General features: G+C 46.3%; 1 protein-coding gene and 1 pseudogene across 9 annotated transcripts in view; one reads left to right on the top strand and one right to left on the bottom strand.

The window, feature by feature from the left end:
* Unc13c (unc-13 homolog C) overlaps positions 1-15045 on the bottom strand; it is a 456112-nt gene that overhangs the window by 220560 nt on the left and 220507 nt on the right. The gene's annotated exons all lie outside the window — the stretch shown is intronic.
* On the top strand, positions 1712-11297 carry LOC106009540 (CCN family member 3-like; annotated as a pseudogene).

A 15045-nucleotide genomic window follows, 5' to 3' on the forward strand; every position in this document is an offset into this window, starting at 1 on the left:
TTTACATAGAGGTGTGCACACATACCTCTGCTAAAAGGCCCCAGAAAATGTGCATTGTTTATCTTTGTACCTGCACATTCAGCTAGTTATCACACTTACTGCATTGAACTTTATTCTAACCAGGAATTGCAAACCTCTGCGGATCGCACTGACTTCTCAGGGGGCAGATCCAACACCTAAGAATGCATGTGGCATCTAGCAATATTTTAGTCTTTCTCCCAAGTACATCTACAAAACAACACACAGAAAAGCCTCCTCTCCCATGTAAGAGACCCCTAAAGAGCTTATCAATGTTTCTTGCAAGAGAAAAAAGGTTTAAATTCAATAAATAGCTGGAATTTCTCTCTGTCAAGAAAATACAATCACTCAGCTCCCCTCAAGGTCCCTAGCTTGGCCTTTCTCTCAGTTCTCCTCGTCGTTCATTGCCAGAGAAGGTGCTCGGCCACTGTCCTAAGAAACTCCCAGGAAGTTGCAGAAACACAACAAGAGCTGTAGTGCTTTCCTTTCCTGACCAGGTTTTATCTCAACACCGACTTGGGTCGGGTGCAGCCTTCGGTCAAGGCCATTAAGCAAACCCCTGCTCCAGGTGCCGGCACCAGTGGCCTGGCAGCAGCACAAGAAAACCTCTCGCTATGTGTGATGGAAGATTCAAAGAGATGGAGTACGGAGGAAAACGGTGCCAGGTCATCACAAGACACAACAAAACCCTCGAGAAAACCTGTGATGTCCTGCCATTGGTGCCAGTCTGGGATAGGGACCCGTGCCATTCAGGTGTACCAGGAAAACAAAGTTGAATAATTATGAGCATCTGGATGAAAAATTTACTAAATGCCCATGTGAGTGTATTCAGCTTCCAAAAGTTTTTATAATGAAAACAAAGCAATCCAATTTGATCAAATGTAAACATAGCACAAGTTTTAAAAACAGTGCTTCTTAGCCTCAGCGATAGAATATGTAGTACTGGTGACTGGGATAGAATTCCTTTAAGAAGATGAATGATAAGCATGTAAGAAAGGTGCTATACTGGGCCTGAATCATTTGAGATCACTATTCTGTGGGTCTCGGAGTCACATACTAGCAATTCCACATGCTCCACTGTCCACAGAGCACCTTCTCGGGGCTGGCTCCTAGACTCTCCTGACTACCACCCTCAAAGTCCCACTGCGGCCTCACTGCAGCCTCTAACTCCCTGAGAAGCCAGCTCACAGATGTAAACAGCAACTCAGTTTTATTTATTTACTTATGTGTGAGACAGGGTTTCACTGGGCAGTCCAGGCTGGCCCTGAACTATACAGTGATCCTCCTGTCTCAGCCTCCCCAGTGCTGCAATTACAGGTGTGTGCCACCATGCTGGCTTCAAGTTTCTAAAAAATGTAGTATTTCCTGCATTTTACTCTTGTATTACAAAACAATTTTGGTTCAGATCATTCAGTTTTATTACAATCCCTTAGACTGAGTTATAATTGAGAAATAAAACTAGATTAGTTGTTTCGATCCCTACAGCATAAATAATCAAGTTTAAATTAATTATTGAGAAACGCTTTAATGTGTGTTAAATCTGACCCTCGCATTAGCCAAGTGAGAAAGGCAGTGCCCATGTTCTCGGTGGTGGTCGTCTCTCGCCTTCTCTCTTAGTCAGTGGTACAGTAGATTTTCCCTCAGTAACAGCCTTGGGGCGGCAGACGGGGCTCAGGGACCCTGGGAGAGGGACATGCCGGCGTCCTCAGCCAGTGCCAGCCCGCTCCATGCCTCCCTGGGACGGGGGGCCTGCGAGGACAGCGTGAGCATCCCCACAGGGCCAGCGGCGCGCTGACAGCCGACCGGGGTGAGCTCCGCCCCAGGTCAAGCTCCAGCCCTGTGGCCCCCAGGCCCCATTGGCTCCAGAGCACACCGGGGTTTACTGGGCAGTCAGGACGAGAAGAAAACGCACACTCATGGCTGAGGGCAGGAGGCAGGGAGGGGAAGTCGCACCGAGCTCACCCAAGGGCTGTGCAGGGGTGAGCACGGTGCACGCTTCCCGAGGCCACGTGAGTCACTGTCGCATCATTCCATACCCCACCGCTCCAGAGGGAGAGGCAGCCCTTGCCAAGAGTCAGCCACCCCAGGAGGGCCCGAGGGCGGTCAGAGCACTCACACCCAGTGCCAGTGCGTAGGGCTGTGATATCAATATTGCTGGCAGGCTAAGTGTGAAAAGACACACCCTAAACCCTAAAGCAGCAACTGAGCCATGAAATAGTTAGACATAAATAACCCAACCAAACGGGTCAAGTTAAACTATAAAAAATGCTCAACTGGTCCAACAAAAGGCTGAAGAGAATAATGAGGAGCAAACCCCACACTGTTCCACGCAGCAGTCCCGCGGGTTTTACCTGCCTTCCCCGAGGGCCCAGGCCCCGAGGTCCGCCTGTGTGTTATTTGCCGTCCACTCGGAGTTCTGTGTGCACTGAAAATACGCATACTCTGCTGTTGTTAAGAGAAGTGCTCCAAGTGGCCGTGCGACAGGCACTGCACCTGTGTGCGTCTTCACACCTGATGTGACCCCTGCCAGGTGGATGCAGGTGGCTCCTGCACTTTTACTCTATCTGCAAATCCCTGTCTTTTAATGGAAATATTTAGATGCTTCATAGTTAATGTGCATGGTGGCATATTTAGGTTCTATTTTTTTTTTCTTTTTTTCTTTTTTGGGTACCGGGGATTGAACTCAGGACCTTGTGCTTGTGAAGCAGGTGCAGTGCCACTGAGCTAAATCCCCGGCCCCAAGGTTCTAGTATATTATTTTGTACTTGTTTGTTATTTTGCCCACTTTTACCTCTTTTTATTTATAGAGTATTTTTACCTTGAATTTTATCTGCTTTGTTGGCCTCTTAGGTAATTTTTGTTTTCTCATTTTAGTGGCTGCTTTAGAGCTTATAATATAAACCTTTAAATTATCATAACCAGCTCACAAATATTAGAGCTGCCATGCACAGTATAGGATTCTTACAATGACATACTCCTAGTTCTGTCCCAGACATGTAATCGATACCACATGTTCTAATGATTACACATGATACAAACCTGGGAATAAACATTTTTTCTTAAACATTAACTAATTTAGTCTACACAATAACATAATGGTGGTTCTACTTGCCAGTGAAGTTATTATTTCCCATACCGGTCATTTATTTTTTGCCTTTGTATACATCTGTATGTTCATCTAGTATCATTTTCCTTTGCTCTGAGCACTTCTTTTAATAATTTTGTAGTGCAGGAATACTTTCAGCTTTGTGTGCAGTTTTTTCCTGTAAACTATTTTGAAGTCTTTCTTTTCAGAAGATAGTTTCACTGAACATAGAATTCTAGTTCGACAGTTTTTCTCTCAATAATTTGAAGCTGCCACTCTGTTGTGTTAAAGTTTGCATCACGCCTGACAGAGCCCTGCTGTCCTATATTATTTTTCTCTCTCTGTATGTAACAGATCTCTTTTCCCCGGCTGTTCTCCATGTCTCCTCTTCCCGGTTGTGATTATGATGTCCCTGTGTGCTGCGTGTGTTTTTAATCGTTGTGTTGAACAAGCTGGCTCCAAGACAGCTCCTGTGTGTTCAGGCCCTGTCCAACCTGGCTGCACATGGGGCCCAGCCAGCTCCGCCTACACCACAGCTGGCCTGGGGGTGAATGTGGCGACAGGCACAGCCATGGGGCCAAGCAGCCAGCCTCAAGCGGCGGGACTGAGCTTATGGTGCCTTTCCTGGCACTGCTTCTGATTCTAACCTCACTGCGCTGGGACATGATTTTCCTGCCATTTCCCACCTGAGATCCAGAGGCTCCGGACCCCAGGTTTCCAGCCCCTGGGCCGATGTCTCTCCCATGCAGCCATGTCACTCCATCTTGTCCACGCTGAGGGCAGCGCTGGCACAGTGGGCCCGGGCACAGGAGGCAGGTGAGTGACGCCCATGGATGGGGCCGCTGTGCATGACACGGAGCAGTGCTGAGCTGTGTCCCCCCACCCAGCACCATGGGCAGCGGGCACCCGACAGCAGGGCCCTCAGGGGCTTTGTCACACACTCCACACTCCAGCAGGTGACCAGAGACAGACCTGAAAACCCCCACCTAACCCTGTGACCTGCTCCTCTCACTGGGGAAGTCAGCACAGGACGCTGTCATTAGAAGTTATAAAGCGAGGCATCGCAGACTGACTGCAGTCTTCAGAAAACAGCGTCTCCACATGGGCCATGGACATCCCGCAGCTGGCAAAGTCCCCATTCAGACGAGACAATGCAGAGCCGTGTTGCCCCTAACCCCGGGCCCACCTCCTGCCTTTAGGAAAAGTGTGGAAGATTCTATTAGCTGCAGGGCAGGACAGGAGATCAAATGTCAGAATCAGAATGAGCAACAGGTGGGTTCAGATCACGGAGCGGCGCTAAGGAGGCCTTGGGTGACATAACACTTTATCCCCTTCAAAGCCCTCTCCTGTCCTGAGCTCAGCTTGTCCATCCTTGGGTGATAACGTAGAGACCAGAGAAGGCTCCGGCCCAGCCGCTCCTTGAGGGCTGCTGCCTCTTGGGCTTGTGTCCTGAACACCAGACTCTGCAGCCCCGCCAGCCACCATCCTCTGAAGACCCACATCCCACAACTCGCATTTTAACCTGTGACAAGTGAGCCAAAATTAAAATTGGCTTAGCATTCAAATCTCTGGAGGGCTTCAAAGTACCTCTAGTAGAGAGACAACTGAATGTCTTTTTTTTTTTTTTTTGGTAGCAGGGATCGAACTTGGGACCTTGTGCTTGCGAGGGAGGCAGCGGAATCACTGAGGTAAATCCCTGGCCTAAGACAACTGAGCTTTTAAACCAGATCTTAAAGTTGAAAATGACTTCAACTGCATTTTCTCTTCACAAGCTTCGTGCCCACTTGACTTGCTCAGGTTAACAGCAGTTTCAAGGGAAGAATTCTGACAGAGGAGAAAGCACTTTCCTAATCACTAAATACGGTGAATGTTTTCAATTCACAAAGTTTATCACATAAGAGATGCACTGCCACTGGTCCTCTTGTGAGTCGCCCCTTGCTCTGAACACACGCATCCCATAGTTCTTGGCACTTCCTGGAGCAGCTCTGGAGCCCTCTTCTGTGAGTGTCCTCTTTAGTTTCACTGTCCTGGCTCCCTCAACATCTTGAATCAATGCAAAGCATTTCTGACAATGTCTGTCAAATAAAACCGTAATGCCAAGTCCTCCTTATGCACTGGATTTGGCACTGTGTGATTCTGGCTCTTTTCTAAAGTCAAAATGACCATGAAAGGGGAACATGTTCAGTCAATTCAGGATGTGGAGGCAGCTGGACAGCACAACCCAAGGCACTGAGACAGAGGCCTCCCACTGCTCCACAGCATGGTGAGAATGATGGGCTAAGTGTGTTCCAAGCAAGGGGAGGATCCTGAAGGATTAATGGAAATATGTCTTTTATTGTAAAGTTTTTTGAAAGAAATTTAAATGCTGAAGTGACTAGTGATCACACCTCATAGTACATGAGGCCTCACAACCGGGCTCCCTGGTAGAGTTGGCTCTGCTGTAACTGTCAGAGCTTCAGCTTTCTCACAGTAACACCGGAGCACGGGAGACACCTCTCAGCTGGTGTCCGCTCGCTCACCTCCACCCTGCCTCAGCAGCACTCTCTTTCCTTCCTTCTTCCCGTCTCCGGCTCCCACTGCCCTCTGCTCAGGCTGGACCTCGGTAACGTGAGGAGGACTTCGAGTAGGGTTGGGTTTGCTTCGAGCCCGGAGCCCAGCGCAGACTGACACATGGCTGGGCTGCCTGGAGCGCTGCCGGGTCACGAGGTTTGTGTGCATTAGCTACAGATGGGGCAGCTCCGCAGCATAGAAATCACTGTCCTTTTCTTTCATTATAGAAAAAGTGGCCGAGGGCTGGTGATGTGACTCCATGGGAGAGTTCATGCCTGGCAAGGGTGGGGCCCGGGGTTTGACCCCCAAACAAAAGATGACATCCAAAACAAAAAATGCTTGAAAGTTACGTAAATGGACCCAAAAGGAAACAGAGGCCGTGCTGTTAATGAGACACTGTATTTTCAGGGTGACCCTGCTTCACAGGGCGGAATGCCAGGGCAGGATAAGCAGGGTGGAGTCGTTCCTCAAAGTTCGCACAAACACCCTTGAGGATCTCCTGTCCGCTTGCGAGAACCGCTTGTGAGAGCCGCTTGTAAAGCCAGGCAGCTCCACTCCCGCTCTGCTTCTCGGGAGGTGAAAACCCACATAGGCAGCAGCACAGAGCTCTGTGAGCCATGATCAGCGCCCCGTAAAAGACCTGCGCCTCCAAGTTAGTAAAACTGGTGACCCAAAGAACTGATGTTAAGGGAAATCTTGACGTGCATTTTTGGTATTCTATAACGAGGCAGAAGGAAGTTCTTATGAGTGTGACTTTACTCAGAAATCACCACTATTCTGTCAGAGAGACAGCTAGAGGGATGGCATGCATGGCAGGGTATAACAGATTTAAATCTGAATTTCTTTTTCATTGAAAATAATATATATTAAATATAGATCATGTACTGTGAACATACCTATGAAACAATGAATGAATATACTCCAGACACCATTACTGCCAGGAGAAAAGGTGCGCCCCACCCACGGGAAACAGCGGCATTCAGCAGGAGGACGACCTCTGAACTGCAGCTGGAGTACAGGTGAGCCCTTCTTGCTTGGCCTTGCAAGGTGCAGGCCTATGTCCTGTTTACACGGCCTGACGTGGCCCATCTGGTGCGTGGACAGCACTGCCCCTTCCCGACAGGCAGAGCTCTCATGGTGGGTGTGTGCAGGCAGCCTTGGCCGGGCGTTTCCTCCAGACTCTCATTCTCAGCGGCCATCTCTGGGCCTTGGTAGCCATAAAGCACAGCAATGGCCACGACTCCTGCTCTCCCCTGGATGGGCACTTTGGGGCCGAATAACTACAGAAATAATATTTTGTCTTGGATGCCTGGTGTTGGTTCTCAAGCTATTTAATTTTGGCTAATGAATTAAATTCAAGTTTCCAGACTTTATAGTCCAGTGAGGAGGAACAGGGACCAGAGGTGTCCTCGCACATAGAATCTGATGGCCAAGGAATGCGCAAAGCACTGCTTTGCAGCACAGTGGTGAGGCGTCCGGAAGAACCTGGCCCTGGGAGACAGCAAGGAGACGCTGAGCTCCCCCCAGCTCCTACGACACTTGCCCCCTGCCACGGGCCAGGAAGGGGACCCTGGCAGGGTTCATGAGGTCCCAGGCTGAAGGGGCCAAGCTGGAAGTCTGAGGAGACCAAGGTAGCCAGAGGTCAGCATAGGCTGGGAAGGAAGAGGGCGGAAGGGAAGAGAACGTCAGATGCGCAGCAGTCTGGTCACCTTGGAGTCAGCCAGCGAGGGCTCGTCTGTGCGTGTGCTGAGGCTGCCCCAGACAAGCTGCAGAGTGGGCAGCAAAGGAGCAGAACAGCAGCCGGTGCTCTCCGGGCCAGAGTGCTAATGTCCACTGGCCACCAGAAAGCCTAATAGTCCCGAGTTCGTGGGCAGGACACATTAAACAGTCTTGCTTCTGCAGTGGGGCATGGAGAGCCTGACACTCAGCTCTGTTTTGTTTCCATTAAAAATAATTTAAACACAAGATCCAAAGAACCAAAGTGTTTCCATGATCAGATTGAGAGCAAAGGTTAAGAACTTATAAAGGATGCTGAATGTATCTGCAAGGTCTGGCTGTCCATGTAAAATTTCCAGGCAGGCAAAGTAGTGGAAAAATATGATGCATAATGAGGGGAAAAATTACCAACCAAAGCCGATTGAAAGTTATCAATCATTTGCAAAGAAGAATGGTTTGCCTTCTGCCTTCGCTATTCAAATCCCTTTTATTTCTTCCACTTGCCTGATAGCTCTGGCTAATGTTTTGAGCACTCTTTTGAACAAGAGAGGGACAGTGAACACCCTTGCCATGTTCCTGAGGGGATGCTCTGAGTTTTCTCCCATTTCGTATGATGCTGGCTGTCGGTTTGTCATACATGACTTTTATTGGATTATGATAAGGTCCTTCCATACCTGTTTTCTTCAGAGTTTCTGTTACAAATGGATGTTGGACTTTGTTAGAGGCTTTTTCTGCATCTACAGAGATAATCATGTGGATCTGTCCCTGCTTCTGTTAAGGTGGTGTATTACATTTATTGATTCATGTATGATGAAACATTCCTGCATCCCTCAGATGAAGCTGACTTAGTCATGATGTAAGATCTTTTGAATGATATGTTGCATTCTGTTTCCCAGTGTCTTGTTGAGGATTTTTGCATCAATACTCACAATGGAACTGAAAAGATGATTCGACTTGCAGATGACACGATCCTTTACATAGAAGATGCAAAAACTTCCACCTGAAGAGTCTTAGAACTAATAAACAAATTCAGCAAAGTAGCAGGATACAAAGTAAACACACAAAAATCAGTAGTGTTCCTATACAGCAAAAATGAACCCACTGAGAAAGAATCAGGAAAACAATCCCATTTATGATAGCTTCAAGAGAAAATAAAATACTTTAGAATTAACCTAAGAAAGGAAGGCAACACTTCTATAATGTATACTATAGTGTTTGGGAAAAAAAGGTTGAAGGAAGAAGACATTGGAAAATGGAAAGACATTCCCCGCTCTTGGACAGGCAGAACCAACATTGTCAAAATTACCACAAATGATATATAGATTTAATGTAATTTCAGTGTTTTTCACAGAACTAGAAAGGACGAGTCTCTAGTTTATGTGGAACTAGAAGAGAACTGGAATAGCCCAAACAACCTTGAGCAGCAAGAGCAAAGCAAGAGGCGTCACAGTCACAGACTTCAAGTTCTACTGCACAGCTACAGTGGTTCTGACACAGGAGCAAACACGGTGGCCAGTGGACCAGTGAATGCAGAAACAACCCCAAGTACCTTTAGCCATCTTAGTTTTGGCAAAGAAGCTAACAATACATGCTGGACAGAACTTAGCCTCTTTAACAAATGGTGCTGGGAAAACTGGTTATCCACAGACAGAAGATTGAATCTAAATGTGTGTGAATTACATGTAGTAAAAATAAACTGAAATGGATCAAAGACCTAGATCTAAAGACAGAAACATGGAGTCTGCTGGAAGAAAAAACTCGGTAAAACTCTTAAAGACACAGGCATGGGCAAGGTCTTTCTGAACAGGACCCGGTTGCACAAGAAATAATACTAAGAATCAACAAATGGAATTATATCAAATTTAAAAGCTTCTGCACAACAAAGGGATAAGATCTAGAATATATAAAGAACCCCAATAACTAGACCATTCAAATAAAAGACCTAACCAAAAAATGGACCATTGAAATCTGGAAGTACAAATGGCTGACAAGCACATGAAAAGAAATGTTCAGTGTCTTTGGCAAATAGAGAAATATGAACCAAAACAGTGCTGAGGTTTTTACCTTATTCTGGTAAGAATGGCTCTTATCAAGGGCTCAGAAATATCAAACTCTTCCACTTTGTTGGTAGGGATGTAAACCAGTACAACCACTATGCAACTCAGTATGGAGATCCCTCAAAAAACTAAAACAAAAAATTAAATTTTACCCAGCTATACCTCTTCTAGGTATCTTCCTGAAAGAGGCAAATACATCATATCACAGTGACACATGCATACCCATGTTTATAGCAGCACAACTCACAGTAGCTAAATTAGGGTAGTGACCCATTAATAGATGGACAGATAAAGAAATAGGGTACTACTAAGCCATGAAAAGGGTAAATTTGGGTCATTTGTAGGAAAATGAATGGATCTTGAGCTCATAATACTAAGCGAAATATATCAGACATAGAAAGTTAAATATTGAATGATTTCCCCAATATGAGGGACTTAAAATATAAATAATTTAAAGAGCAACATAAAGGAGAGTTGGTAAGGAATGGGGAGTTAGACTCTGTGGAGACCGGAAAGCAAGCTAGAGAAGGAGGGAGGGGAGGGTGAAATAGAAAGGATCAAGATGTGGTATGCATACGTACTAATTTCTCAAGACGAATGTCATTATTATGCATCACAAACACATCCTAATAAAGAAAAATATTTGTCAATCAGGGCTGAAATCTATCAAGCAAAATTTGTCCGTCAAATCTGGATACAGATACTCAAATTGGCAGTCAATTACATCAAAACAATTACTAAGGTTAAGCAGAGGCAGAAAATGAAAAGGGCAAATTTGAATTTCCTAAGATGGAACACAGAATATCTAATATGAAAAACAAAATGGCTTAGATGTGTAGCACAGCAGCCCGTATGGAAGAAAAATGAACTTAAACACAGAGCAATGAAACAACCCAAAGTGAAGCAGAAGAAAAAGAGGGAGGAGAAAAGAAAAGGCCCAGAGTCCCCATAAGCTGTGGACAGGTTCAAGAGGCCTCGTATGTGGTGAGTGGATCTCTGAACAGAGGGTGGCAGAAAATATATTTAAAGAAATAACAGGCAGAGCATGAGCCACTGGCTGCAAAGTGGAGCCTCTGCCTGGCCGTCCTGAGCCCCCACCTCCTGGGCCAGTGCTAGAAGGAGACAAGTGCGTGTTCGATGGGGTCATTCACTACAGTGGGGAGAAGTTCAAGCCCAACTGCCAGGACCACTGCACCTGCAGAGATGGGCAGGTGGGCTGCGTTCCTCGCTGCCAGCTGGACAGGCGGCTGCCCGGGCCCAACTGCCTGGCTCCCAGGAAAGTGGTGGTTCCCAGAAAGTGCTGTGAGCAGTGGACTTGTGGCCCAAATGAGGAGGGGACCCTGGGAAGCCTCGCCCTTCCAGACTACAGGCCAGAAGCCACAGTGGGAATGAAGTCTCTGACTCCAGCATCAACTGCATCGAGCAGACCATGGAGTGCAGCACATGCTCCAGGAGCTGTGGCATGGGCCTCTCCAGCTGGGTCACCAATAGGAACCATCAGTGTGACATGGCGAAGCAGACCCAGCTCTGCATGGTGTGGCCCTGAGAAGTGTAGCCCGAGCAGCCCCTGGAGAACAAGGGAAAAAGGTGCCTCTGGATGGAGAAATCACTCTGCCATCCACCTGCAGTCCGCGAACTGCACCCACCTGCTCACCTGCAAGCCCAGGTTTTGCGGGGTCTGCAGCGACGGCCAGAGCTGCACCCCCCTACAACAGCAAAACTGTCCAGGTGGAGTTGCAGTGCTCACTGGGGCAGGCCGTCCAGAGCCAGTCATGGTCATCAGCACCTGCACCTGCCACACCAACTGCCCCCAAATCAATGAGGCTTTCCTCCAGCAGCCGGAGCTGAAGGCCAGCGGAGGGAAAATATAAGAATCACCTCAGTGGCAAACTGTAGCTGCTGTTGACCCCCCATCAAATGAATATAAGAGGAAAAATGAAGACCCATTGCTGCTTCCTCTAGTGCAGAGTATTTTTCTGGGATCATATGAGCTCACTTGTATCTGTCTTTTGTTTAATGAAAGGTATTCCCACTGTAAACTTGGAATCCAGAGAAGCTCAGGATATGGCTTAGGAATGACTTACTTTCCTGTGATGTTTATTACAAATGCAAATTTCTACAAATTTAAGAAGTCAGATATATGATTTCCTTTGTAGACTGTATCACGTGACACTCATCCTATTTTGTTGTGCACTATTGCAACTCCCGGAAAATGTCACTGTAGTGAATGACATGGTGAAGTCTAGGATCATACTGAACATGTCATTGTACAAATATTTCTCCATGTTTGGGGTTTAGCTTGTCGGTTTCCCACTGGGCTTCCTTCGGGCATAGGTCAGCTCTGCACTTGAAGCCCAAGGCCCCAGGAAACATACAACTCTTCAACATGAAGTCCAGAAACTGTTATTCTATTCATCTGTATGCTAGGAAATGTGCTGTACCTACAGCAGTGAGGTGTTTGTTAATTAAGTGACTGGTTATGTACTTCCTCCACTTCAGATAATTTGACTCCTTTCCTCTAGAAAGAAGCTCAACAGAAAACTCCCAATGCATAAATGACTGGACCCTCGAGGCCCACGCTCCTCTGTATACTGCAGGCTGTGAGGCTCACTAGTGTTTTTAGTTCAGCAGAAGCAAAAGAGATCAGTAGGGATCCTCTCATCAGTAAGTAAACTGAGGCCCAGAGCACTGATTACAACCTCTGATGACTTTCCCATGTGCTTTATGTGGAATTTTAAAGAAAACAAAAAGGGAGACAAAACCACCATGATTGTGATGGTGAAAGACCACAGATTTTGTGAGAGTTTAGAGTATTTAGACATGCCCCAAATATATCCTTGGGCTCTAATTATGAAAACTCACGAATGTCATATACATACTTATGTGTATCTACTAGGTCAAACTTACAAGACAGGCTGCAAAATTAAGGCTATTCATTCCTCCAGTGTCACCATATGTGCTCCATTTTTTTCTCCTTTAAAGTATTTATGAAAATATAAATTATGCATTTTGTAAAATATTCTTTTTAATGTCTCTACTTGTCAGAGAAGACCTAAAAAGCATGCCATCAATGTGTGACTCTGGTACTACTTTTGTGCTTCCAAGTTTGGTATGGTTATTTACTGAAAATAAAAATTTATGAATTAAATAAAGAATGATAAGCAGCAAAAAAAAAAAAAGAAATAACAAATTTTTCCAAATTTGAATGACAGTGCCAACACACAATCTCAAGTAGCTTCACAGTCTAAGCACCAGAAACACAATGACAATTAGACTAGGTCACTTCATAATTGAATGGTACAAACGATAAGGGCAAATAAAATCTGAAAAACAGCTGTTGGGGAGAGGCGTGCTCTATGGAGGGAACAGAAATGAGGACAACAGCAGACTTCTCACCGAAAATGCAAAGAGGATGAAGAGGACCTTCACTCTTTTAAATCACAGAATCGCAGTCACCTCAGTGGACGCAGAGAAAGACTGACCACAACCACTGTGCATCTCTCACTCAAATGCTGCACACTGGGAAGGGAGGGGTCTCTTCATGGCATCAGTGGCAGCTTCGGGTACACTACAGCTCACGGCGAGAGTCACCGAGAAACATGGGCTCTCCGCCTGTGCCAGGGAATGGCTCAGCTGCCTGTGCATCATTTCCACTCAACATTGTGCTGGAAATCCCCAAATCCCACCAGGTGTTTCCTGCTTTCATTCGGTAAAATGTGATGAACTGATTCTAAAATTAATGTGGAAATAATTGGAAGATCCCCAAATAACTTTGAAATGAAAGAAGAAATTTGGAAGAAAGGCTAACATTACCTTACTTTTATACTTATTATAAGGCTATGGTGGTCAGGACTCTGATACTAAAGCATAAATTGTAAACAGATAAATAGAACAGAATAAAGAATCCAAAAATGTTCCCACACATATCTAGAGAACTGACTTTTATCATAGGCAAAAAAGCAATTTATCAGAGAAAATACTTTCAAAGATGGCACATAAAAAATTATAAATCCATATGTAGAAATGAGCTTACGGCTATTAACTTACACATTAAAAGTATTTCAAGGTGCATCATACACCTAAAAGTAAAATCTAAAACTACAATATAAATACAAAAAGGCTACAAAGTAGTCGAAATATTTGAATAGCACTTAACCAAAGAAACACATACATAAAAGAAAAGCATAGAAAAGATGCTTGAAATTCTGATTGGTCATTAGAGAAATGTCAGTAAAACCTGCTGAAGATAAAGCCACACACCAGTAAGAAGGGCTCAGACTTGAGAGATCTGCCTTCTCAAGTAAGGAAGGTTGTGTTAGACCTGGAACTCTCAGACATGTGCACATAAATGTAAAATGGTACGATTGCTTGGGACGCTTCACGGCAATCAAGAGAAATGAGCCAGCGCTCTCCCCGGAGCGTGGGTAGACCGCAAAGCAATTAGGCCCAGTACACAGAATCACAGAAGGCAGAGCGCGTCCCCGTGATGGTTTGCAGATAATTGTAGAAGATGCGCAATGGGACGCAAGTGACAGCCTCAGAGCACAGAGCGAGGGGCCGGGGCAGTCTGGTGGGCATGAACAGCCTGCTGGAGAGGACAGCCAGCCAAGAGGGCACCATCTTGGCTGACTGCAGGCGGCACACGCATGGGAAGACTTCACAGGCTGCACACACGCATGGAGGCCTTGTCCTGTCTGTCCGCATCAGGAAGCTGCTCTTCAGCTTCTCCCAAGGCGCTAGGGGTTCTAGCGGCATTGCGACTTTGTGTGCACCACGCCTTCCATGCTGCGCTGGCCCGAGGGGCTCTTGTTCGCTGCTTGCTGCTGGCGGTGTCTCCATGCCTCTCCCTCTTGTCCTTAACCCGCTTTATTCATTTACTTGGCTCCAGTCAGAATCTGAATTGGCAAGGACTAATTGATTTTTGTCTACTGCCTAAAGACGAGGGAGCGTCAGAGGGGCGGAGCCATGGGATCCTCTACCCATCTACCATGCTGCAGGCCCAAATCGCCAAAGCTGTCCCCAGCACGCTCCCTCTGGGCCCGTGCACACTGGAACATCTGCTTCTTACACACTCAGCCCGTGTTCTCAGTAAGCCCTTACTCTAGGACCGCTTGCTTAGCTTCCTGATGAGATTCAAGTTTAATCTGTGAGGAGAAAGAAAGCGACGCCCATCTACCCTGCCCACTGTAACCGGAAGTACTTTTTGTCTCCGAAAAGAAAGAGTGATAGAGAGAAAGAACCCTTGAGAGAAAAATGATTTTTTGCTGTTAGGTGCAAGACAGAAGAGGTTTGAAAATCATGCACTCACAGGAAAGGGAAGGCTACATGCACGCTCACGAGCGCGTGATCGGTGCCTGCCAGGCGCCGAGGTCTTCTCCCGCCCTCCTGCTGCAGATCGCTAGCTGCGGCTTGTCCCCAGTGGCAGATATCTGTGGATCATCCCCTCCCGCACCATGTCACCTTACTCTCAGGTGAAATACTGCTGTCCTTCAAGCGCTTACAGATGACGAATAAATAACCAACATGTTGACAGCATTAAGTAAGTTTACTCTATAGCTTCATTCTTTGTAATTTCTGCTTAAGTATGAAAATACAATTATTACTTGTATTCTGTGCTTG

The sequence above is a fragment of the Heterocephalus glaber genome, unplaced genomic scaffold (assembly GCF_053883595.1).
Source record: "Heterocephalus glaber isolate CG9 unplaced genomic scaffold, H.glaber_assembly_v1.0 deba00000122, whole genome shotgun sequence".
Taxonomy (NCBI): domain Eukaryota; kingdom Metazoa; phylum Chordata; class Mammalia; order Rodentia; family Bathyergidae; genus Heterocephalus; species Heterocephalus glaber.